Raw genomic sequence first — 25,178 nt, 5'->3', positions numbered from 1 at the left:
TGGGCTCCTTGGTCAGGTACTTCATCACTGCCAAAGAGGAATTCTAACACATACTAGGAGTAAGGTCATCTGAAGTTTCCAGCTGTAATAGGGGAATTCACCAGAATAAGTATATATTAAAGGGCCAAAACTTAAAGAATCTCTAACTTTCGCGGCTGCTTATTTAATATTTGTCAGGTAATCTCATGGAATATCAGCTCTCCAATGTCATCTTAACTCATGGTATTATTTTAAGATAACATTATTTTTGCTGTTATTTTTACAACAGACTGTTTTATGAGACTTATTGTTTCTATAAATTCTGTGTGGGGATTGAAGGAAAAGGTGGTGCCAATTTCGGCCTATGAAAGGAGACCATCATGGATTCTATACTGTACTTAACAGGACTATAATGTGAAAATTAGTCCAAAAGTAACTGCGTTTTGGCAATACTTTCCTTCTTCTGATTTTGTTTAGTGTGGGTTTCCTGCTATGCAGCATTTGGTCCTCAGTGGAGGATTTTAAACTCTAGCACTTTGAGGTCCCACGGACCCACAGACCTGTTCTGGGTCATGGGTTTCCATTTGTGGCCAGTTTGATGATGAAAATGCTTCAAAGCATCTCAGCGACAAGGCAGTTTTGGCATTCTAGTGCAGGCAGTTTGTGTAATGGTTAAACCACAGATGTATGTGGGTATCACATTGTCATCATGTTCTAGAGTGAGTTGACCAAAAACCAAATGAGGCGGGGAAGACATAAAATGAAACTATAAGGCAAATTAGGAAAGAGAAATGTGTTTTGCTAAAAGAGATTTGAAGTTTTCATGTCAGCGAGTCTTAAAGTTTGGTTTATAAATGAGTCTGGAAGTTGAAAACAAAATACTTGATTTCCTCAAGCAATAATTCTATGTCCCGCAACACGTTTATATTTTAATAGAGAATGGGCACATACAGGATAATTTTAATTAGAGTGTTAAAGTGATCATTATTTTCTAGGATTAAAAAAGAGAAATAGGTAGTAGCTATATTGAAGAGGGAACATGAGGGGCTAAGTCAGAGTGAAATGTGTAATTGGAGCCAATGCAAGGAACAAGGGAATGTTTCTTAAACAGGCACAATTAATACTGTAAGTTAAAGTGTTCTTTAACAAACAAAACAAAACAAAAAACAGTTTGTGTCTCAGCCTGACCTCTTGCTATCCTCAAGAGGAGCTTTCTAATTCACGGGAGGGAATAAAAAAGGAAACCAAAGTGAAAAAATAAGAACCAAACAGTTGCTGAGTACACTGAGGCTTCATTTATGAAAGTGGTGCTCAGAGTTTAGTCTTAATCGGTGATGGGACACTAGATATTTAAGACTGAGGCAGAGAAAATGCCAGGTAGGGACAGAGACAGGTAGTAAGGAAAGGATACATTAAAGGTAGTGTTTGAGCACAATGGCTTAGGACATGCTAAGCTTTATTTTTCATGTATTGTTACCCCGTAGTATTTTTAATAAAGATAAAAAAAATTCCAAAGAGAACTCCACATTTAATACTTACATTTCCTTATCAGTTATATTCTGTGTTTTTAAAACCTTAACTTTGTTGCATATAAGTGCTTTGGAGAACAGATCCCTAAGTCTGGAAAGGTCAATGCAAACCCTTCACACCAACAAAATGCACACTTTCCTTTCTAACACCCATGCATAGTTCTTTTGATGCTGTTGAATATTAAAGTAATGAATTTCAGTGTTAGCTACATTATTTGTTTTGATCTCTGGGCATGTGAACTAATGCTAATTTGCAAAGGCTGGTTGAAAAAAAACTCATTTGGATAACATTTAATAAAAACAATGCAAGTCTTTTGACTAATGGTAAGATTATAGTATTTGATTCTTCTCCCAAGTAAACAGATTTGTTTCCAGGAATTTGAATAATGGAAAAATGACCTTTAAGCCTATTTTTCAAGTGGAAGAGACTGTTCCATTGTGAAAATTAGTATACAAATATTTTGGAGAATACAAATCTCTAAGGAATTATGGGAAGCAAAAAATTATGAGATAAACCATATGGACTTAAGCTGATATTACTGACATTTTTCTCTTATGAGTAAACCAATTTTACAATATACATTTGAAAGATTTCTATTCTAATGAATGAGTTTCATTGTTAAAACTATTTCCAACTAAATTCACTCATTTCTGCTATTTTTTTTTTTTTTTTTTTTTTTTTTTTTTTGGTTAATAACCATTTGTTGAGGGTCCAATAGCTGCCAAATCCTCTTCTAGGCACCAAACAGGCAGTAGTGAACAAGAAAATGTTTGCTTTTCTAGACTGATATACTTACTGAGAAAAAATAGGTAATGAAAAGAAAAGTATGAATGGTATGATATCAAATCATGATAAGTTTAAAGGAGAAATTAAATAGGGACATTGGCAAAGTTGAGAGGCTACTTTAGCTAGACTGGTTGGAGAAAGACTATCTGAAAAGTTTGAACTTGAATTGGAATCTGAATGATGAAAAGGATACATGTAAATTAAGATCTAGGGGAAGGTCTTAAAAAGAAATAATAATAATTAAAGTAACGTGAAGCGAGGAACATGCTTGGCATTTTTGTGGAGTGGAAAAAAGGCCAGTATGCTTTAACAAGAAAGAGAAAAAAAATCCAATGGTTAAAAATGATTAGGACACTTTTTGTCTCAAATAACCAGAAGTGCAAAGGTCAGGTGGTTTTCAAGATTGTTTGATCCTGTCAACCATATAGCATCTGTTGCCTATTTTATCAGGAATGGAAGTTCAAACATTTCCGTGCACCGTATCTTGGTATTGGAGTCATCAGGGAAAATCATGCAGTCAAGTACTGGACTAACTATTAGAGAAGAGACAGTGCAAGACAGTTTCTCTAGTGACATTGGTCCTCATTGGTCCCTTTTGGCAGCTGACAGAGAGTGCATACACCCTCTCGTGCTGCAGTCTGCAAGAGGCAGATACAACACTGGGTTTGTTCAGGTGCTCTATGATGCATATGATGCATATGATGCAGGTGCTTTATGATAAGCAGGACAGGGAAAGATACTCCCACACAAGGTAATAAATAAGCCCAGCAGAGACTCGATCTGAGGACTCGATCTCTTGGTGGAGAAGTATTTCAGGCCCAAGGCCCATCCTTAAGCAGCTGATGTGGTGGAAAGACTGCAAGCATTGAGACTGCTTTTCCCAATAGATCCCATCATCAAGAACCTAGTTTTTTCCTTAATTTGTTTTCCTCCCCAATATGTTTGCATTAACCTTCGATCTGTACCCCTTGAAGGCCAGTTCACTTTGTGACTAGAGGATGGATGTCAGTAGCTATCAGAGCTTCCTCATTCAAGTTCAGGGAACAAGAAAATTTCTTAGAAGAGAGGAGAGAAACTTTCTCAGAATCTCTGTCAACCTCTTCTCAAATGCTACCCAAATCTTCCAAGTGATCAATCCTGAATTAATCATTGGCGAGGGGAATAGAATTGCCCTTAGGTAAATCAGACCCAGCTCTGCATATGTCTGGGAATCTGGGAAACACTGTACTCTTTACATTTCCGAGATAGGTAGCTTACATAGAAGAAAGAAGAATATGAAAAAAAAAATCCAGGAGGATGGATGGGCCAAACTGTTGGTTAGGTAAACTGTAGATTATCTGATACAGGTATTATGGCTATAGTGAGCAAGGAGGATGGAAAAGAATGAGGCCAGGAATTTAAGCAGAGGTTAGATACTGCAGAGACTTACAGGATATTGAGTTTGTATTCTATTCCAGTTAATGGGAAGGACAATTCCTAGATTTTTAAACGTGTGTGTGTGTGTGTGTGTGTGTGTGTGTGTGTGTGTGTGTGTGTGTGATATATATGATCTGATTTGTATATTAAAATGATCATTGATAATAGGGAGTGTGACAAGTTCAGGCAATTCTTCCCACAGAAAACAATTACAGTAACTGGAAAATAATAAAAAAAAAAAACAATAATTTGAAGATACTGGAAAATGACCAGAGGCAAGTAGAAACTTGAGAAGAGTTTACTACTGAAAGACTGGTACTGCGTCTTATAGAAAGTACAGTGTTGTGGCTTTTTAAGAAAACCTCAGCCTAAATGACTCAGTTGCAAGACAGCCAAATCACTGGATATTTAAGGGAAAATTCTAGAAGCAGAAGCACCAGAAAAGGTCTGAAATCCAAAAGTCTGAGTAGAATATTTTGAAAATTCCTGGATGATCAATAAAATATGACCCCAGACAGGCTGGTGAAAAAGCAGGGAGAAAAGAGATATGGGTTTGCTCTTGAATGACAAATTTGCCTCTGGTGAAATATTGTAGTTTGTTAGGCCTTTTTTTGAGTATATTTCCTAGTCCACGGAGAGCTTGGGTGGCAGAGAAAAGAAATCGTATGATTGATATGTCAGAAGACAGAATTCTGGGATGGAAAAGCAACTGGAAATTTACTAGAGGGGCCTGGAGGCAAGAAACCACCAAAAGAGTGAACCCCCAAAATCTAAGAATTGACTCAGCTAAATTTCTTGGCAGACATCTAAACTAAATAGGAACAGAGGAGAGCAACATGGAGGCTAGGCTAAAAAGCAGCAGCTGGAAGCCAAGAAAACTTGGCCAGCCATATCATCTTCTCCACACCATGGGGAAGACAAATTTTAGTTTGGATCCAGGCAAGCTAGTGGTTTACTGGAACCAAAAGCCAATAATCCTAAGAAGAAAAGAGATTTCAGAGTCTCTACAAAATATTATCTGTTATGGACTGAATGTTCTTTCCCAAATTCATATGTTAACACCTCATCTGCCAGTGTAGCTGTATTTGGAGATAGGGTCTCTGAGGATGTAATTAAGGTTAAATGTGGTCTTAAGGGTGGGGAACTGATCCAAAAGGCTTGGTGCTCTTATAAGAGAGACTAGAGAACCAGCACACACTCTCTCTTTTTCTGTCTGCCTGTCTCTCTCTCTCTCTCGACATACACACTGAGGAAAGACCATATGATGACATAGTGAGAAGATGGCTGTCTGCAAGCCAGGAAGAGAAACCTCATCAGCTGAACCTTGATCTTGGACTTCTAGCCTCCAGACCTATGAGAACTGGAAAATAATTTTCTGTTGTTTAAGGCACCCAGTTATAGTATTTTGTTATGGCAGTTTGTTATGGCATTATCTATCATTACAAGTTTGCAAAAAAAGAAAAAAATGCTAGCCATGGAAATAAATTAGAACGTATAACTCAAATGCAGGGAAAAAAATCCATCAATACAAACTGATTGTCAGTGGGTCAGGATGTTAAATTAGCACAAACTTCAAAGTAATTGTTCTATTCTTGAATTAGAGAAAAATATGTTGTAAGATAAGAAAAGGTGTTATTACACATTGAATTATTGTTTTTTAACAGACAAATGGAAACTATAAAAGAAGCCAATGGAAAATCTGAAGCTGAAAATTACAATAACTAAAAATTAAAATTCCCTCGGTGAGCTCAAAAGCAGACCAAAATACATAAGAAAGACTCAGTTAACTTGAATATAGTTCACTAGAAACTACACGTTACAAAGGGCAGAAATAAAAATAGATCAGAGAGAAATGAACAAAGCTTCTGCAGAGAACAGTGGAGAGTGTCATGTGGTCCAACATATGTGTAATTGGAATCAACAGTCAAAAAGAAAGAGAAAGGGACAAATATTTTTAGAAATGAGTAGAATGAATCTGAAATTTGAGTACCCTAAACTGGAAAAGAAAACCTCTACCTACACACGTCATGTTTAAGATGTTGAAAATCAAAGATAAAAGAGAAAATCTTGAAGGCATCAAGAGAGAAATGGCTCATTATCCACAGTTATCTTACAATTACCAGCTGGCTTCTTATTAGAAATAATGTAAATATATATTTATAGTTTTATATCCTAATTTCTCTAAGATACCTATGACTATGTAAAGGAAATTTTTAACACTGTATTATTTGGCTTGTAACCTAGATGATGTATTTTGCATAACAATGATAGCACAAAGGATTGAGGGGTGTTAAATGAAAACTGCACTGTTGCAAATTTCCCATATATCATCAAAGAACATCAATATTTAAGTAGTTTGAAATAATTTAAAGTTTAATGTTTTAACTCCTATAGCATCCATTTAAAAATATAAAGAATTATAGCTAAAGAGATAAAAGTAAATTTAAATTAAGGAAAAAACATTAAAATGAAGAAAAGAAAGTGGGAGGGAGGAACTGAGGAAATGAGATAAACAAAAGAAGAATAGCAAAATGTCAGAAATAGATACAACCATATTGATAATTACATTCAATGTAAGTGGACTTTGATCAATAAATATTATCACACCAAATAAAGAAGGAACCCTCATAAGAGACTTAAAAACTGAGAACAAACTGAGGGTTGATGGGGGGTGGGAGGGAGGGGAGAGTGGGTGATGGGTATTGAGGAGGGCACCTTTTGGGATGAGCACTGGGTGTTGTATGGAAACCAATTTGACAATAAATTTCATATATTGAAAAAAAAATGAAGGAACCCTCATATTTTTATATAAGTGTGTTTGAAAATAAAATAATAGAAAAAATGTAACATGCAAAGAGTAAACATATGAAAGCTGAAGTGGCTATGTTAATAGAAGATGAAATAAACTTAACACAAAAATTATTATTAAAGACAGAGGTAGCGATTTCATAATGATAAAAGGGTCAGTAAAATCGGAAGATATAAGAATTATAAACGTGAATACATTTAATAACAGAATTCCAAAAAAAAAAAAAAACTTTATAGAACTGCGAAGAATAATAGGCAAATTAACAATTACAGTTGAAGATTATACTACCACTCAGTAATTGATAGAATAAGTTGACAGGAATTCAGAATGGGTGTGAAAGAATTAAAAAATACCCTCATTTAATTTGACCTGATTGATATTTATACAATAGTCTACCCAACAACAGAAGAATATTTCTTTTCGAAATTAAATGGAACATTTAGCATGTAGACCATATTCTGGGCAATAAAATACAGTATCAATACATTTCAAAGGACATTTAAAAGTCACAGGAAGTACATCCTTTGACCATAATATAACTAAATTAGAAATCAATATTAAAGGTGTCTGGAAAATCCTCGTATATTTGGAAATTAAATAATATATCTCTAAAGAACCCATGAGTTAAAAAAGAAATAAAAGGAAATGAGAAAATATCTTGAACTGCATAAAATTTAAAATACAACATATCAGAATTTGTGGGATGCAGCTAAAGTGGTGCTTGAAGGGAAATGTAATAGTAAATGTTTTTCTTACAAAAGAAGACAGGATGAGAGTTAATTGAGTTTCCACCTTAAGAGGCTCAAAAACAGAAGAGGAAATTACATCTAATGTAAGTAAAACGAAGGAAGTAGTAAATGTAAGAGTGGAAATTACACTTAGAAATCAAAATAAAAAGTAAAATGGAAATAGAAAATAGAAATAAAATGAGTGAAATAGAGATAAAATGAATGAAATAGAGAAATGTGATGAATCCAAAAGTTAAATTTTTGAAACGAGAGAAAATTTGATATCTAGTTCAGCTAATCAAGCAAAAATTAGAAAACACAGATTGCTGATATCAAGAATAAAAAATGAGGGTGCCTGGGTGTCTCAGTCAGTTTGGCATTTGACTCTTGATCTCAGCTTAGGTCTTGATCTCAGAGTCATGAGTTCAAGCTCTGTGTTGGGCTCTGCACTGGGTGTGAAGCATACTTAAAAAAAAAAAGATGAGACTATTATAAACAACTTAATGCAAATGAATTTCACAAATGTAATGAAATGGACAAATTCTTGAAAGACAAAAATTCCAAAAATTCCAAAAAAGATTCAAGATAAAATAGGAAACCTGAATAGCCTCATATCAATAAATATAGATCACTGAAATTTGTGATTTAAAATCTTTCCATTAAGGAATTTTAGGCCCTTATGGCTTCTCTGGCAAATTCTATCAAGTATTTAGAGACATACATAATACCAGTCTTATACAGATTCTTTTAGAAAATTACTACCTTATACGTTGCTTGCTGGAGAATGAGGAGCAAGAGTTAAAACAGGGAGACTGGTAAGAGTTTGTTTAAATATTGCACAATTGATGATGAATTAAGTTTGACTTGTAGCAGTAGCCTTGGTGAGAGTGGTTTATATTTTGTAACAGAGAGGTACAAGGTAGAACTTACTGAGTTTTGACAGATGTGGGATATGAAAGAACAATCAATGTGCCCTCTTAGTCTTTGTCCCAAGCAATTAAGTGGACGAGAGAGCTATTAACTATAATAGGGGATAGGCGAAAGAAGTGTATTTGAGGGTGAGGGTATAACAAAGAATTCTTGTTTGTATGTGTTGCGTTAGAGATGCTTCTGAGTTCTCAAGTGAACAATTGATAGAACCATCTTGTGTTCAGTGGAGAGATCCTGGATGAAGGCATAGATTTGGGAATCATCAGCATTTAGAAAATTTCGTTAAGGAACTGGATGAGATCATCTAGACAATGAGTGTAGATGGAAGTGTAGAGATTCTTATGAACAGATTGCTAAGGTTCACTAGTCTTTTAGAAGCAGATGTGAGCAAAAGAAGACAACAAATAGTGTGACTCTATCCAGTGTTCTTCATTTATTTATATTTCTTCCCAAATTCTATTTCACACTCAAAAATTACTCTTGACAGCCATATTCACTCAAGACACCATGCCTTTTTCTTCACTTTGACTATGCAATGGCCACCCTTTGCTCTTCCTGTCTCTCTAGGCTAAAATCATTCCCATTGTGGGTCTTTATATTAGCTATTTCCTCTTCCTGGAGCATTCCTTCTACTGGTCTCCTCATGTAGTAGGTTTGATCGCATTCAGAATTTAGCCATGTTATCCTCAGAGAGGCCTCCCTGTCTTCCCTTGCTGACCAAAAAGCTACTCTATTACTTTATATCCCATTGTCTCATTTAATTTTCTTCACAACTATTTCACTATTTAAAATTTTTTTATTATTGATTGGCATTTTATTTCCTTTTTTTTCTTATTTTCCTCCATTTCTAAATATTTGTGTTCTCCAGGATGTGACTTCAGCCTTCTTTTATTTTACATTGTATTTCTTCTCACTCTAGAATATATTAATTCAATAAGTTTAGGTTACTACCTGTGTTGTTGATTTCTGTATCACCAGTTTCAAGAACAGCATCTATCTGGCACATGATAGGTGCTCAGTACACATGTTTTTGAATACGTGAGTGAATATTGAGGACTTTTGATCTTAGTTACATAAAATGACTAATTTCAGTTTGACTTTGCATAGATTCTTACCTATCTTCATCTATTTTGTTTTTCCCAATGAGAAGTTTCTTCACCTTCTCCAAGACTGAGCTTTTTTGATGTTTTCTTGATCCACTATCTCACTATCTCCAGGTGCTAGCTCTTTGAATTGCATTCTCTGTTTTCATTTTCAGTCACCCTTTATGTTCATGACTTTTTTCAGCATACTGATACACTCAAAACAAAAGCAAGGACTTTACCTTGTTCTTACATTTTCTCAAGCTAACATACTTTCCCTTATTGCTTTTGTGGCTAAACTTATTGAAAGACTATCAAATATTTGACCCTAACATCAAGGTCAAGTACTGATTCTGACCTATACCAAGGTTTTTATTCTAAGTTTATCAATAATTCCTAGTCAATAAGCTCTCTCAATTCCCCATCCTCAACCAGTCTACAGCACTTAATACTTTTATTTCTCCTTTCCTTTATGTAACTCTTTGTACTTTGGTTTTCATCCACATCTCTGAATTCTCTATCTCCATCTCAGTCATTGTCTTAGTTTCCTCATTTAACCTGAAAAGAAAAGATGTTCTTTAGAGATCCTTTCCTCCACCCTCTTTCCACTGGCAACCTCATTTTGTGTCATGGTTTTAATAATTAACAGTGTGCTGATGGTTATAAACCTGCAGTTTGAGTTTTTGTGGAGATCCAGATCCTTATTTGCACTGATTTTTTGGATACTTCAACCTGAAGTTCTTGCCATAACCTCAAAGTCAATATTTCTGAAATGAAACCTATCATCATTCTTCCCAAACATCTGCTTCTCACTATATACTGGTGCCCCTTTACCTAGACTTTGGAATTTTGGCATTTCCTTTGACCTCTCTCTTTCCTTCATCTTCCTATTAAATTACTTATCAAGTCCTGTTTATTCTAGCTCTGTTATATCTATAAATTTCTCTCCTGTACCTTTTCATTGCTGCTACTCTGTTCAGGCACAGCACTTCCTTTGACCTTTGAATGATCGAATCTGTATTTTGTTATCTCCAAATTGTCTCCTCTCATCCATGTTGTAGTTTGCTGATGGATTAACTTTCTTAAAACACAGATCTAATAATGTTGAAATTTCACTATTAATAGTAATATTAGCAAACACTTATTAAGTGCTTACTACTTTCTAGGCACTCCTTTAAATGCTTTTCAGTTAGCCCTTACACAAATATTGTAACACAGATACTCTTAATATCTCCACTCTTAATAATATCTTTCTTCAGAAGAGGAGACTTCATGAAGCACAGGAAAAAGTAATATGCCCATGGTCACAGAGTGTTAAAGCAGAATCCGATGGTTTTAGCTAGCACAGTATGCAATAAACCTTGAAGATTCTTCATTATCTACACAGTGACCATCTGTGAATTTGATTCAATTTAGTATTTTAATTGAAAAGAATTCACTCTTGTCTTAATATTATGAGTGATATAACATATTTAATGTGCTAATAAATTTTTTCACATACTCATAAAATACATATAAAGTTGTTAAAATAAAAAATGCCATCAATGGTACCACTTAAAATCATATTGCATGCCATACTTTAGAACATATCTATCTGTAAAGCAAAGTTGAAATCATTATCCTATTATGCAAATTTTTTGCCACTCAGATTAAAAAAATATTTTTTTATGTTTTTATTTTATTTTTGAGAGATAGAGACAGAGTGTGAGTGGGGAAGGGCAGAGAGAGAGAGAGACACACACAGAATCTGAAGCAGGCAGGGCCTGACATGGGGCTCGAACACGTGAACTGTGAGATCTTGATCTGAGCTGAAGTCAGACGCTCAACTGGACTGAGCCATCCAGGCACCCCTGCCACTCAGATTACTTAATGATGACAATTCTACTTTAAGCATATAATTTTATTTCCCATTTCTACCCTTTATTCTTCCACAGGTAAAAATAAGTACATGAATAAATGCAATTCTTCCTCCCTATATATATCCACTACTTCTGGTTTCTTGACTTGTGTTCATGCTATTTCCTTATCTTTAATTCTCTATTAAGTGAAATTTTGAATGTTTTTTAAAGCTTATTAATATTTTTTTAGTAATCTCTACATCTAATATGGGACTCAAACTCAAGACCTCAAGATCAAGAGTTGCATGTTCTTCTGTCAAGCAGCCTCCCCTGAATGTCAAAATTTTGTCCATTCTTTCCACTTGTGAAGACTCAAGTGGTTTAAATAGATTCCTGAAGCTGGATAGGATATTTCTGTATTCTAAACCAGTGCTCTCCAATCAGCCTCTTCACAATGATGGAAATATACTTTCAGTACAGTAACCATAACCACATATGGTTATTGAGCACTTGAAATATGGCTAGTGAGACTGAGGAATTAAGTTTTTAGTTTTATTTAATTTTAAGTAATTTAAATTTAAATTTAAAAAGCCACAGATGGCTAATGGCTTCTGTAGTAGATAGTACAGCTCTAAACTGCCAATTCAATACATTGGTATTGCTGAATGACCAACATATTTAAAAAATTTATGTTACTGTAGCATGTAACTGTATTATCTTATTGTTTATAGTTTCCTGGAAGGAAGAATCTGCATTTTATTTTTGTGTGTGTATTCTAATGCATCTAGCACATTTCTTTGTATGTAAAAGAACACAATAAATAGCTGTTATGTCACTAAATGAATGGATGACCATCTGTTAACTTTGTTTAATTGTGTTAGTATTAGTGATTATCAAAAGCTGTTTCATAATTTAAGTTTTTCAAGATAACAGAGGTAAAATAAATGCTTATAATAAACAACTGGCCTTCATCTTTGCAACTGCTTATTTGATTCTTTAATGTAAAGTGCTTTCATTTAATCAGTTCATCCTTATTTTTGCCTGACATTGCTAGAAATGAAAACATCTATTTTGTTAACAAGCTCAATTTCAAGGTCAACCAGACTGCAAAGCCCCAGATTTACTATAGCTCAGTCAACAAACCCTGGAACATGTCCGCCTAGATTCACCATGGTTCTAATCAGCCTTTTGCACATGGAAAGCTCCCCATGTGGCTCAGACCCCTGTGACACTCATCTCTTTCTAATGCAAGTGCCTGCTTCTCCCTCTGCTGGTTTCAGAATAAACGCCTTGTCAAAAAAAGAATTAGATTTTGACAGCTCTTTTCTGATGGTTAATTGAGGTGGTAGATATACTTGACATTTATCTAAGTGTAGAATAGAAGATTAAGACATATTTTCTACATACATTCTCTGCTTTAGAGGAGGTCACTTGCTGGGGTCCTTTTAATATGCCTGTGCAATTAATAGTAGTGATAATTCGACTTCATATCGCAATGTCTTTAAAGTTCTTTCAAATTGACAGATAAACTTTTCTTTGTAGTGTTTGCATTATTTGGATCATCTTCAAGTTCACCGTCAGGTCTTCCCCCACCCCTTCAGTCCTGTAAATTAATAGTGATTGAAACATACAAATGATAGTGTGTAAACTCAGTTCAAAGAGAATAGGGAAAAAGGGTTAGATTTGAGATTACCTTCATTATTGTCCCTAAATTTATGAGGGCAGTCCCTGGCATTGTTAGGCTGACAGTAATAACATTTGAAAGTGTGTGTGTGTGTGTGTGTGTGTGTGTGTACATATTAAAAAGTTCCTCAGCATCTAGTTGTATTTGTTGTTATTGATAGAAATGTAGACTATGATTTTTTATTTTCTAGGGAGGCTTATTAATTTTTATTTTTTATTTTAGCATGCCAAGGTTATCTCATGTAGGTATCTAATATTCAGTAGTGATTCTTACTATCCAACCTAATGTTAGGTACTCATCTATTATAGCTACTATTTAGACATTAAATTTGTAGTATTTCCTTTTAGTCTATAAAGCATTTAAATGAAACTAAAATGTATTAGTATATTTTTAGGATATAAATTTGTGAAAGGGATTTTAAAAACATATGTGCTTTTGAAACTGCTACTGAAATTATTAAAAATGTTATAGGTGATGTTAATATTTATTGGGAGAAAACAGTGCAAATAAATGGGAGATTAGAAAAATGTATTTAAAAAGGAAAGCAAAAATAATTTTCAACTTAAAAAATGTAAACAATTGTATTTAGATTAAACAGTAGGTTAAGGCAACTAAATTAGTAATGCTAAAAAGAAAATGTTTGCAATGTTGTAAGAGACAAAAGAATTAGCCAAAAAGAATATTCTATTATGTCAGTGATACTAGTAGCTTACAAACAGAGTCTGGTAGCAAGGGCATCAAACTACATGTTAAGTCTTTCTTAAGTATTGCATTTGATTTGTATATCACTTATTAAGATCATTAGGGACAATAGCACTATTTAGAAAACTAAATAGCACTAGTAAAAATTCTAAACCCACTTTAGAAGAATATTGACTATTTCTTAATAGCATTGCTTAAAAAATAAGGCTATCAAGTTATATTTTTGTTGACGCAATGCTCATGTAAAAGGGAGCGAAGAGGTTAATACTTCTAAAATAGATTCAGAATTAAGGCAAGAAAGGAGCATAATAACTATAAGAAATAGAAGAAAAATAAATAAGAGCTATGCTACGAAAAGAAAATGAATGGTATAGACTCACTATCTAAAGTTTTTAGAAGGCAAAGAATTCACGGATTTATTTTTATTCCTCTCACATGTTGAGCTATTAAGAATTAATGTCTTCCTGGTAGTGTTTAATTTATTCCTGCCAAGGAGCTTAGATATTAGAAAGTTTGGGCTTAAAGTATCTCCTTTATAGATGTGTAAACAGGGTGTCAGTCAAAGTAGAGATTAAATAGGTTCCCCATGGAAGAAGATACTTAAAATGACAGGCTCTTGCTTGTTCAGGTGGAGACAAAAAGCCTTAAAAACAGAAAGACACCTCAGTGGTGCTGCAAGTGTGCCAAGGTAAGGCTAGGATCCAGCCACTACCAAGTTAGGGTGTGGCAGAAATGTTGTTTATCAAGGCTACCACTCTCAAATTTCCTTGGTCAGGAAGGATGTTCCTTGAAGGAAAGGCATACCTGTTTGTAAATGAAGACGTCAGGCCTTCTGGTAAGGAAGAAGTTGACTAATATTCTAAATAATCTTATTTGGAACTCCTAGTATAGGACACCACATTGAATGGATCAGAATGGCCCTGGCCAAGATCTAGTGGTGGGGGGAAGGGGGGGGGGACAAGGGGATCCCTGAAATAAAATTTCCTATAGGAAAAGAGTAGTATGAGCTGGTTCTTTAGATGGTATACGATGAACTAACATTTTTGTTGTTTTCGGAGAGGTGAGGTTTCCCTGGTTAGGATACAACATGGAGCTGGAGCAGGAAGTGTCTCACAAGCTCAGCCTAGGCTGTGTGGAACAATTGCTAGAATATGTGAGTTGTTCTTAAGAGAGGTGTATCTTCAGAGTCTGGCAGACTCTGGCAGACTCTGGCACAGAGACCCTCTGTGGCTGTATTGGCAGAGAATAAGCATCCATAAGATGAAAAAGAAAACTTGAGCAGTAGCACAATTTAAAAAATGAGTGGCCATGGCAGTAATGGAAGGATCAAATGTGATCTCCCTATAAACCTGACTGCAGTGGAGGGCTGACTTTCATTCTTTGGGTTTAGCCCTTAGCGTTCCTGGGCAAGAGTGGGTCATAGTTGGAAGAAATCAGACTTCCTTCTGATAAGGTATATAGGGACTCAAACGAGTTATAAAAGTAAAAGGAGATTCAATTATACATGGTACTCTATAACAGCTCAGATATAATGATAGAAGTAATATTATTCAATTAATTAGAAATAAAAAGATAACATGTACTAGCCAAGGATGAACTGTGAATGCCTGTTCCACCCATTCTGAGAAAAGTGGTCACAGGTCCTTTATTCTTGTCCTCTTTGTTTTTCCTTCCATCTGCTTCTTCCCCCAGTTTTCCTACCAAATGGGGGCTCGGTTTGTATCCCTTTCATTCAAACATTCAGGAGAGACGATCTAAATTGTTTAGTCAGTAACTATTCAGTATTACACATTTCTACTGAATATGGTTCTTGTGCTAAGCAGTATCAGAGTTAGCTTCTTACATGAAAGATGGTTGCCTTTGAGATTGGAATTGATCCTTGGTACAATCCTTTGTAGTCAGGGAAAATTGAAGGGTAACTTGATTCCCATGAATTCGCAATAGAGAAATACAGAAGGATGATACTATTATAGCCCTACCAGATTGGGGATGGCTAGTCAGAAGCTGCCAATATATTGGGCTTCAATAAGTCTCCTAGAGACCCTGAGCACTGAGAATATTATGGCACTTCTGAATGTGTAATCAAAACATATCACTCTGGGGCGCCTGGGTGGCTCAGTCAGTTAAGCGTCTGACTTCAGCTCAGGTCATGTTCTCACGGTTTGTGAGTTTGAGCCCCGCGTTGGCCTCTGTGGTGACAGCTCAGAGCCTGGAGCCGGCTTCGGATTCTGGATCTCCCTCTCTCTGCTCCTCCCATGCTTCTGTTCTCTCGTTCTCTTTCAAAACTAAATAAACATTTAAAAACAGTAAAAAAATATGTTACTCTGAAAAATACATTTACAAAAATATATGTCTAAAACAGTTCTCATATTTCCTATCAAGATTCTTTTTGAAAATTTATTTATTTATTTTTACTGCACTTTCTGCCATTGTGACTTCTATCTTGCAGAAACCTTTAGAAACTTCTTAGGCTGTTCATGGATAAAATACTCCTGAATGAGTCTGAATGCATAGTTGGTTAGGAGAGGTATTGGGCTCAGCTGTGAAGATCCAGAGATGGAAGACTCGGGAGAAACAGATCATGGATTCATCAATGCTCTGAGCATCTTTGTCCCCAAGATTAAAGCAATTCTGGCTTTTGAAGGCTCATATCCAAGAGGTCTGATATCAGTTATTTATTTATTTTTCACTAATAGATTCTATTGCTGATTTGGTTCACTTGTGCCCAATAAAACCTAATCTTGTATTTTTACATTATTATTTAGCTATATATTTCTAGTTTATATTACTGAGTTATTTGCCTGAGAGCACCGGATTAGGTCTAGAAGCCAGTTTCGACTCTGACACTTCCCATTAAATAACTTAGTGCCACTGCAAGACAGCTTACCTTTGTGGACCAAAAATTAGTCTCAAGTGTTTCTTCTCCCCCCTTTGCTCCTCTCAGGAGATTAAAAAGAGGGCTCCTATAAGTCTCTTTTGGGCCTATACCTTTATTCTTAGATTCAGAGGACACTTGTTTATTTATTTATTTGTTTGTTTGTTTATCTATTTATTTGAGAGAAAGCGCGCGTGAAAGGGTGACAGCACATGCATAGACAGGTGGGGGAGGGGCAGAGGGAAAGAGAAAATCTTAAGCAGACTCTATGCCCAGCATGGAGACTGACATGGGGTTGGATCTCAAGACTGTTAGACCATGACCTGAGCTGAAATCAAGAGTTGGATGCCTAACTGACTGAGCCACTCCAGTACCCCCAGAGGATACTAACTTCTAAATTTATTGAAATAGAGAGCAAAAGAGGTTATGTGTTATTGTAGAAGGAATATAGGCTTTGGAACTGGGCAGACATAATCTCTAATCTGAGATCCATCATTCCATCATTCACTATTTATGAAATGTTAGATAAATTCTTATCTTTCTGAGGTCAGAATTTTTATCTGTAAAGTGGTGATGACAGTGTAAACTTCAGAGTGTTGTACTAAAGGGGGTGATACAGAAAAGCTACTCAGCACAATGTTTGGTACACAGTTAATTCTCCATTATTGTTTGCTCCCTTTCCAGATGGACATTCAGGGAGCCACTTTACTGTTTACTCACCAGCATATGGCCTAACTGGTATTTCTTGTGCTTTCTTAGCCATAGGCTTTATCCTGGGAGTTATTCATCATTTTGAACAGACCATGGAAACATGTTTCTTTTCATGCTACAGCTTTGTTTTTTACACTGTAGGTATTGGTGCAGAAATAGAAAAAAAACGTTCCCAAATTAGCCTTTATGTAATAGCTCATATTCATTCATTACTTGATTTTGTTCAGAAATACTTACCAAAGAGGTATTTTGTGCTCTTTTCCAGACTGGGAATACTACAATGGGTAAGATAGTTAAAATCCCTTCCTTACAAAAATTACATTCTAGTAACCTGAGATGGACAACAAAACAGGAAACAAATACATAGAATAAGTAATTACAGATTGTGAAAAAAAATAGTAAGATGGAAATAGTATATTTAATTAAAATCACTGGAAATAGGGTCCATTTTTGATTGGGTGTTGAGAGAATTTTTTTCTTTTTCATTCCCTTCCTCCTCCCTCCCTTTCTTTCTTTCTTTCTGTCTTTCTTTCTTTCTATCTTTCTATCTTTCTTTCTTCTTTCTGCCTCTCTCTCTCTCTCTCTTTCTCTCTCAATCTTTCACTGAGACCTGAAGTTTAAAAAAAGAATAGCTAGGTCAAGAGCCAGGGGAAGAGAATTGCAAGCCATGGGATTAGCAAGTAAAACACTCAGAGGCTGGAAATAACTTGGCAAGAATGAGGAAAGCAGAGAAAGCCTGTGTGGCTATTGCATACTGAGATGTCATAGAGGGATAGGGTGATATATTATGAGATAAAGCTAATATGACAAGAGTCATTTTTCCCCCTCAAAGAGCAATAGGAACTCCTGGAACCATTTCATACAAGGAAATGAGATGATCCAATTTACATTTTAAAAGTAAATCATTTTGCAGCCTATAGTGGGATAAGAATGGAAGCAGGGAGATCATAGTGAGACAGTAATTGTTCAGGTGGAGGAGATACTGACGACTTAACTAGGATGGAGACAATAGAAGTGGAGAGAAACGGACAGATTGAGATATATGAATTAGGTAGAATCAAAGTGACATGGTGGTAGATTGGATGAAGGCAGTGGGGAAAATGAAAGAATGGAGCCAGACTTCTAAGGAAATAAGATGCTATGTTGATTTCTGAGATGCGAAAGATTGGGGAAGAGTTTTTGAGAAAAAGTAAAACTTCTTTTTTTTGAGATGAGATAAATTGGAGAAGCCTAGCATAAGCCATCTGAGTTGGAGATACAAAATGGACAGTTACATATAAGAATTTAGAATTTAGGCAGTTAGCAACAGGGGTTTGGAACTGGAGAGAGTGTTAGATGGAAATGCATATTTGGAAATAGCATAAGGTTATTTCATGCTATAACATTATCTTGGGAGAAAGTAAAAGAGAAAGAGAAAAGGTGATTCGAGGTGGTATCCCAAGGCAATCCAATAATTTCATGCTGGACACAGGAGGAATAGTTATCAAAGGAAAAAAGCAGCACTGGTGAGGCTGAAGGAAAACCCAGAATGTGTAGTGATACAGAAGCCAAGACGAGAGGGGTGTTTAAGAAAGAGGCAGTGAGAAACTATATTCAGTGTTGTGAGCCATAATTAGAATATAATAGAGAGATTGCACTGATTTTGGGTATGTACAGGTCTTTCGTGACTTAAGAGGAAGACTATGTATCATGTTGGACAGTTAGAAATAGTATTGAAGGAGGTTGAGGGGTAATTAGAATACAAGAAACTGGAGATAGCAGTAGTGAACAACACATTAAATAAGCTGTTAAAATTTCATTATTTTCTTATTTAAATGGTTGAAAATGATATGGTACCTGGAAGGGAATGTGGGATCAAGAAAGTTGGTTTTTAAAATATGTATGCTACTAGAACATATTGGTGGGTTGACTGAGAATAGTTAAAAAGGGAGAGTAATTTGTACGGCAGACAAGGGAATACAACTAATAGAGTAAAATCCTTGAGAAAATAAGAGTAGTTGGAATCTGTAGCTCAAGCTGGCTTGAGCATAGTCAGTTATTGGATGTTGCAGTGCGGGTACAATTGTAAATGGAATGGAGTCAGCGAACAAGATGTTTAATGTGGTGTAGTTTTTGGTGATGATGAAGTCCAGGGTTTGGCTGTGTGACTCTGTGGCTGATATGGGGGGAAAGAAAAGGGTCAAACATGAGGAATAGACATCAGTTCTTAGGTTGGTCATCCACATGGATAATGACATCACCAATAATAAAGCCAAGCACTGAGATGGATGGAACATCTGGGATGGAAATACAGTGAAACAGAGGCTAAAATTGTCTACCAATAAATAGAGGTGAGAAGTCACTTGGAGATGAAAATGAGCAAGAAAATTGGAAACTCTATTCTTAATCTAGTAATTTCATAATTTTTTTTTAAAAAAGTCAGCATTGTAACAACTATTGTCCTTTAAATATAATTGGCTGAAGACACATGCTTTTTACTAAACTTCTATTTATAGGCTAACCTGTTTGCATCCCACTGTAAGTACTGGCGGTAGCCCCCTTGACTCCCATTATCTCTTAAACCATTTTTATTTTTCATGAGAGCTCATTGAAGTTTTGTGTGTAACTCATTGTTGCTACACTTCATCTATAGGATGATATTGCTATGTAAATTTTATTTCTTTTCATTTTCTCCCACCTATAGCACAGCCTTGAGATAATCTAGAAGCCTTATTAAAATCCTCCTTTCAAGATTGGGTTAATTAACTCTTTCCTATTTATTTCAGTACAGTACTTATCCTTTTTTCTCCCCTGAAGGCAGTTGTATTATTAGACTTCCTCTTTTGCCATTCCTATTTTAGGCTCCAACAATTCCCATTATTTCTCTGCTGATTACTTTTTTTCCCCATACAAATTCCTGATTAAATCACACACACACACAAACTCACACATACTATTAGTATCTTACATGAAAGAGTGGTCTGTTTAATATCTGTTTTTAAAAATGTAACTCTTCTAGTCATTTTGGTGCTAGGCCAATTATGTTAATTAGAGTATATTGAGCAAAGTACATATTTCCAGTCTCTGCACATATATTATTCAATTTGATCAAGCTTCAATATATAAAAGCTTTTTGCAAAAAGTAGTGTCAAAATGTTACAGGCTTTGGTCAGAATCTTGGCAGATTAAGTCAATTAAAAAGGTCAAAATAATGGTCCTTTATTTTACAGGAAGTGTAAATGTACAGAATTTATTATCTAATAAATGCAAGTCTGTAATTCAGTACTACGATAGAGAATATAAATGCATCCAAATCAGGAAGTGGAAAAAGTTGGTTTATTAATAGTAACCAGATATAAGATTTGCTGTTCAGTTTGTTGCTATCTTATTTATTGCCCTTTATTGTTCTGGAAAACCTTTATGTCCTCATAGAGACAAAACACATTTTCTATTTGGTCAAGTTGTCTTCATTATTAATTTTTGGTTAGCTGAATATCTGACAAATTAAGGTTGTTTTGTTTAGTGATGGAAGGAGTCTTCCATGCAGGGTATATATAAAATTATTTTCCCTTCTGCCCAATTCAATACCAAATAATAGTATTGAAGGATTCATTCATTTAACAGATATTTATTAATTATCTCTAGTGTCCCTTATGGTGTTCTAGGAGCTGAGCATACATCAGTGAAACAAATAAAAAAACAAACTGAAACACTCCACCCTCATCATCTTACATTCTAGTGGGGAGTTATATAATAAAAACATCATATGAGCATATTAGTTGGTAACTTGTGTTCCACAGAGGCGGGAAAAAAAAAGAAGGAAAAGAACAAGTGGCAATTGGCAGTACCAGGGTAAAGACACCATTTCAAACACGGTGCTCAGGAAAGGCCTCTGGTACTAAAAAGGGAACATTTGATTAAAAACTGCATGTACATGAGAAAATGAGGGCAGTGCTTATTGGGAGGAAGGTGTGGGAACAGCAGTGTGAAGGCCTTAAGACTGGAACTTGTCAGGCTGTCTAGAGGAGCAGCTTGAAAGCTGGCATGGGTGGAGCAGAGAAGGGAAAGATGAGGGTGGAGGGAGGGACATGCCAGATCACGGGGGACTAGATCATGAGCTGGTTAGGTCATGATCTCACAGTTTGTGGGATCAAGCCAAGCATTGGGCTCTGGGCTGACAGCGTGGAGCCTGCTTGGGATTCTCTCTTTCCCTCTCTGTGATCCTCCCTGCTCAATAAATGAACATTAAATAAATAAATAAAATGATAATAATAAATAACATAAATAATAAAATAGATAAACATTAAAAAATAAAGGTTTATATAGCAGGTCAAATGTAAGCTAGAATAGTTTTGTTGTTGTTGTTATTAAAATTATATTTGACAAGACCATATGGTTATGTGGGAGATATCCAGGTGAAGAATGGGGAAGAAGAGTATCCTAGGCACAGAGAATAACAGGGGCCAAGAGTCAGAGGCAAGATGTTTTTCAAGAAACTAATAAATCCGTCATCATTGGAGCATAAACAGTAAGGGGGGACTTCCATAGATCAGGTTGTAGAAGTCGAAAAGATGAAATTGTGTATAGTTCTGTAAGCCATGCTAGAGACCTACTGTTGTACCATAAGAGCCAGGAGAAGACACTGTGATGATTTACAACAAGAGTAACATGATCATATATACATTTTAAAAAAGGTTACTCTAGAATCACGTAGTGAGGGTGAGGAAGGGAACTGAGGGTGGTTACAGTGGGATCAACAAGGAGACCATTGTAGCAGTTCATTCAAGAGATGATGGTGGCTTCATGATAGTTTAAAAGGAGAAAAATGAATAAAACCGAAAAATGTTTTAATATGTGTGATCAAAGGAATTTGTAATTATTTGGATATGGGAAGAAGTGACAGAGAAAGAATAGCCAAGAACAAGTTCCAGATTGCTGGGTGGATTGCCTGAGAAGATTGGGGTGCCATTTAAAACACTAGGAAAGGAGAAGGTGGTGCAGGGCAGCCTGGAACAGTAGAAGATGTTGCTTCCCATCGTGAATTGTGAATGTGTTAATGTCAAGTAGGCAGATGGATATGTGGTTCAGAATTCAGGAGAGAATTTTGGACTGAAGATAGCTGTTGCTATACCCCAAAATAGTTATTAAAGCCCAATGGAAGGAATAAGATAGCCCCAGGGCTAGAGTATTGAGTGAGAAGGCTTAGGATAAATCTTGAGGAATTTAATGGCAGAAAAGGAACAATAAACAATGGAAAATGAGGAATAGTCAGAGAAATAGTAGAAAAAGAATAGGAGACTTACAGGGACAGAAAAATTCAGGAGAGAGAGTTCAAAAAAGAAGAATCAACCAACAGTTCAAATTCTTCCAAAAAGTTAAGCAAGGTTAGAACAAACACCATAGATTGAATTTTGGAGCAAAGAAGACATCAGTGACTTTTATGAAAGCAGTTTCAGTGGATTTGTGGATGTTGAAACCAGATTAGAATGGACCAGAAGCTAAAAATGGAATGTGAAAATGGAGAAAAGTGCAGGCAATACCTATCAGTTTGGATGGAATGCAGATAGAATATTAGCTGGATTAGTGGGTCAAAGGAAAGATGCTTTTGTTTTATCTTATACATTTTTCAAGATGGGGCAATATGAGCATTCTTAAAAGCAGATGAGATGGAGGTTAAAAACAAATGAGAGTGGAGAGACAGATTAACCATACAAGGTTCAGAGAAAGAAGAACAAACTGGAATCTAGAGAATAAATAAGAGGATTGGCCTTGAAAAGGATGAAGGGCCTTTTTTCCTTTGAATTAGGAGAAGGGGAGTATGTGTCTGTTGTACATTGGATTACATCTTTGGTGGTAGAAGTTGGAAGAAATCTCTCACATATCTGTAGAGGATATGAGAAAAGATAAAGGGTTTTATCTTCAAGCATACTGGAGAAGGTTTAAAGTCATTAAGGGACATGGGGAAGAAAGAAATTTAAGTAAACACTATTACTAACAGTCATGGGAAATTTTGAAAGCCCAACTGAGGAATATTAAATTTTTTTCTATCAACCTGTGTAATGGATGTTTTTCCACCTAGATTATAGCATGGAGAACGTGCATAGTGGATTCATCTGGAGTTAGGTATTTGGCATTTATGTATGGATAAAGACATTTTAGGTAAGACTATAGTGGGTAACAAGGATAAAATCAAAATAGATGAGAGGAGTATAAATATTTTGATAGACATAGATAGACAGGATAGGTAGATACAATAATAGAAAAGACAGTGGTTTGAGACTCAGCAATATTTTTTTTTAAGTGTAATTATAATAGCACAGTGACATATACAGAATTTTAGCAGATTGTGGTCAGACAGATTTCTGAAGTAGTTTAATGTGATTGTTTGGTTTATTCCGTGGTAATAGAAATGTGTGGTTGACATGAAATGGAGGAAAATGCTATTTCAGAAGTAATATTCAGATGTAATTTCAGATGTAATAGAATTTCAGATGTAATATTGAAAATGTGGAATTCAAAAATAGTAGTACAGTTTGGCCAGAGAGTAACAATGTTGAGCCGGGTGCCAAAGTTTTTAAAACAGAAGTAAAAATGACCAAGAAATTGCTAGCTACTACAGAGGGTTGAGGATTGAAGAACTGAAATGATGTAAGCCACAAACGAGCAAGGGTAATAGTCTGAAAGTAGTATGAGGGAACGGGGAGGGAAGACACTGACACATTGACACAACTCTGTCTAATTGCATATGGTGTGTGGGATAATGTATGGTCTTTACTTGACAAAATTATGAGGGATATGGTGTTCTCAGAGAATAACAAAGTTACTGTTATTGTCCTGACATGTCAGGTCAGGAGATGTAGAGGACACTCAGTGAAAAATTTAACAATATATAGGAGATTGGTAATCAAGGAATGTGTGAGCTGAACTACTCTTGAAGTTTTTGCATGGAATAATGGTCAAATATTTTTAGGTGGGGAAGAAGTACAGAATATCATCAAGGAAAAAAATATGAGAGAGAATAAAACACTGTGGGGGGCTTCTTTTTTGGTGTTTACCAAAGAAAATAGGGACATAAGATGATTACTGCTAATCCTCTCATTTCCTTGAGGAAGGTGGGACTCTCACTCACTTTGAAATAAGACGTGGTATCAGTTGTGTTGGCTAAGGCATTATTTTTTCTTTGTAATCTTTTACTTATTTTTTAGCCCATAGTACTTAGTTTTTCAACTAATTTTGTTGAAGTATAATTTACATATCCATGAAATTCACCCTCGTCAAGTATAATTTGATGAGTTTGAAAAACGTACCCATCCATGTTACCACCACTACACTCAAGTTATTGAATATGTCCTTCACCCAGACAAGTTCTGTGTCCCTTTGCTATCAATGTACCCACTCACTCCCCTAGTCAACAACTAATCTAGATTTGTCACTATACATGACTTTTGCCTTTTTTAGAACTTCCTAAAAAAGAAATCCTGGAATATGTGCTCTGTTTGTATTCGAATTCTTTTATTCAATATAACATTTGAGATTTATCCACGTCCTTTAATGTATTGGTAGTTCATTCCTTTTTATAGATTAGTAGTACTCTTTTGTATGGATATACCAAAATCTGTTTACCTATTCACTCATGATGTAAGTTTCGGTTTTGTTCAATTTGGAGCTACCATGAATAAAGGTGCTGTAGCACATTTGAGTGTAAGTACTTGTGCGGGCATTTATTTATCTTGGGTATTGTATGTTTATCTTTATATGTATGTTTACTTTATAAGAAACACCGCCAAACTATGTTCCAAAGTGGACGTACCATTTTACATTACTACCAAAAATTTATAAAAGTTTAATTTTATCCATATCCTCAATAATATTTAGTATTTTGAAACTTTTAGCCATACTAGTAGCTGGTGGTGTTGGCTAATGATATTGAGTATCTTCTTACGTATTTACCGGCTATTCATATACCTTCTTTTATGAAAGCTCTGTTTAAGTCTTTTGCCCAGTTTTTTATTGTTTAGTTTTTATTTTTTAAATTTTTTAAAATTAAAAAAAGGTTTTTAAAACTTTTTATTTTAATTCCAGTTAGTTAACAATACAGTGTTATGTTAGTTTCACATGTACAATATAGT

General features: G+C 35.3%; 1 protein-coding gene across 5 annotated transcripts in view; it reads left to right on the top strand.

The window, feature by feature from the left end:
- The window catches only part of CSNKA2IP (casein kinase 2 subunit alpha' interacting protein), a 262,755-nt gene that overhangs the window by 163,465 nt on the left and 74,112 nt on the right, over positions 1–25,178 (top strand). Inside the window, exon 1 of one of the 5 annotated variants that reach the window (XM_058731699.1) lies at positions 17,883–19,400. The exons of the other annotated variants lie outside the window; for them this stretch is intronic. The gene's annotated coding sequence lies outside the window, so the exon portion shown is untranslated. Of the gene's footprint in view, positions 1–17,882; positions 19,401–25,178 lie in introns of those variants that run through there. 5 annotated transcript variants of the gene reach the window in all.

This window comes from Neofelis nebulosa, chromosome 5 (assembly GCF_028018385.1).
Source record: "Neofelis nebulosa isolate mNeoNeb1 chromosome 5, mNeoNeb1.pri, whole genome shotgun sequence".
NCBI classification, from domain to species: Eukaryota; Metazoa; Chordata; class Mammalia; order Carnivora; family Felidae; genus Neofelis; species Neofelis nebulosa.
Note: the sequence above shows the minus strand (reverse complement) of the source record. Positions and strands in the feature narration are given on the sequence as shown.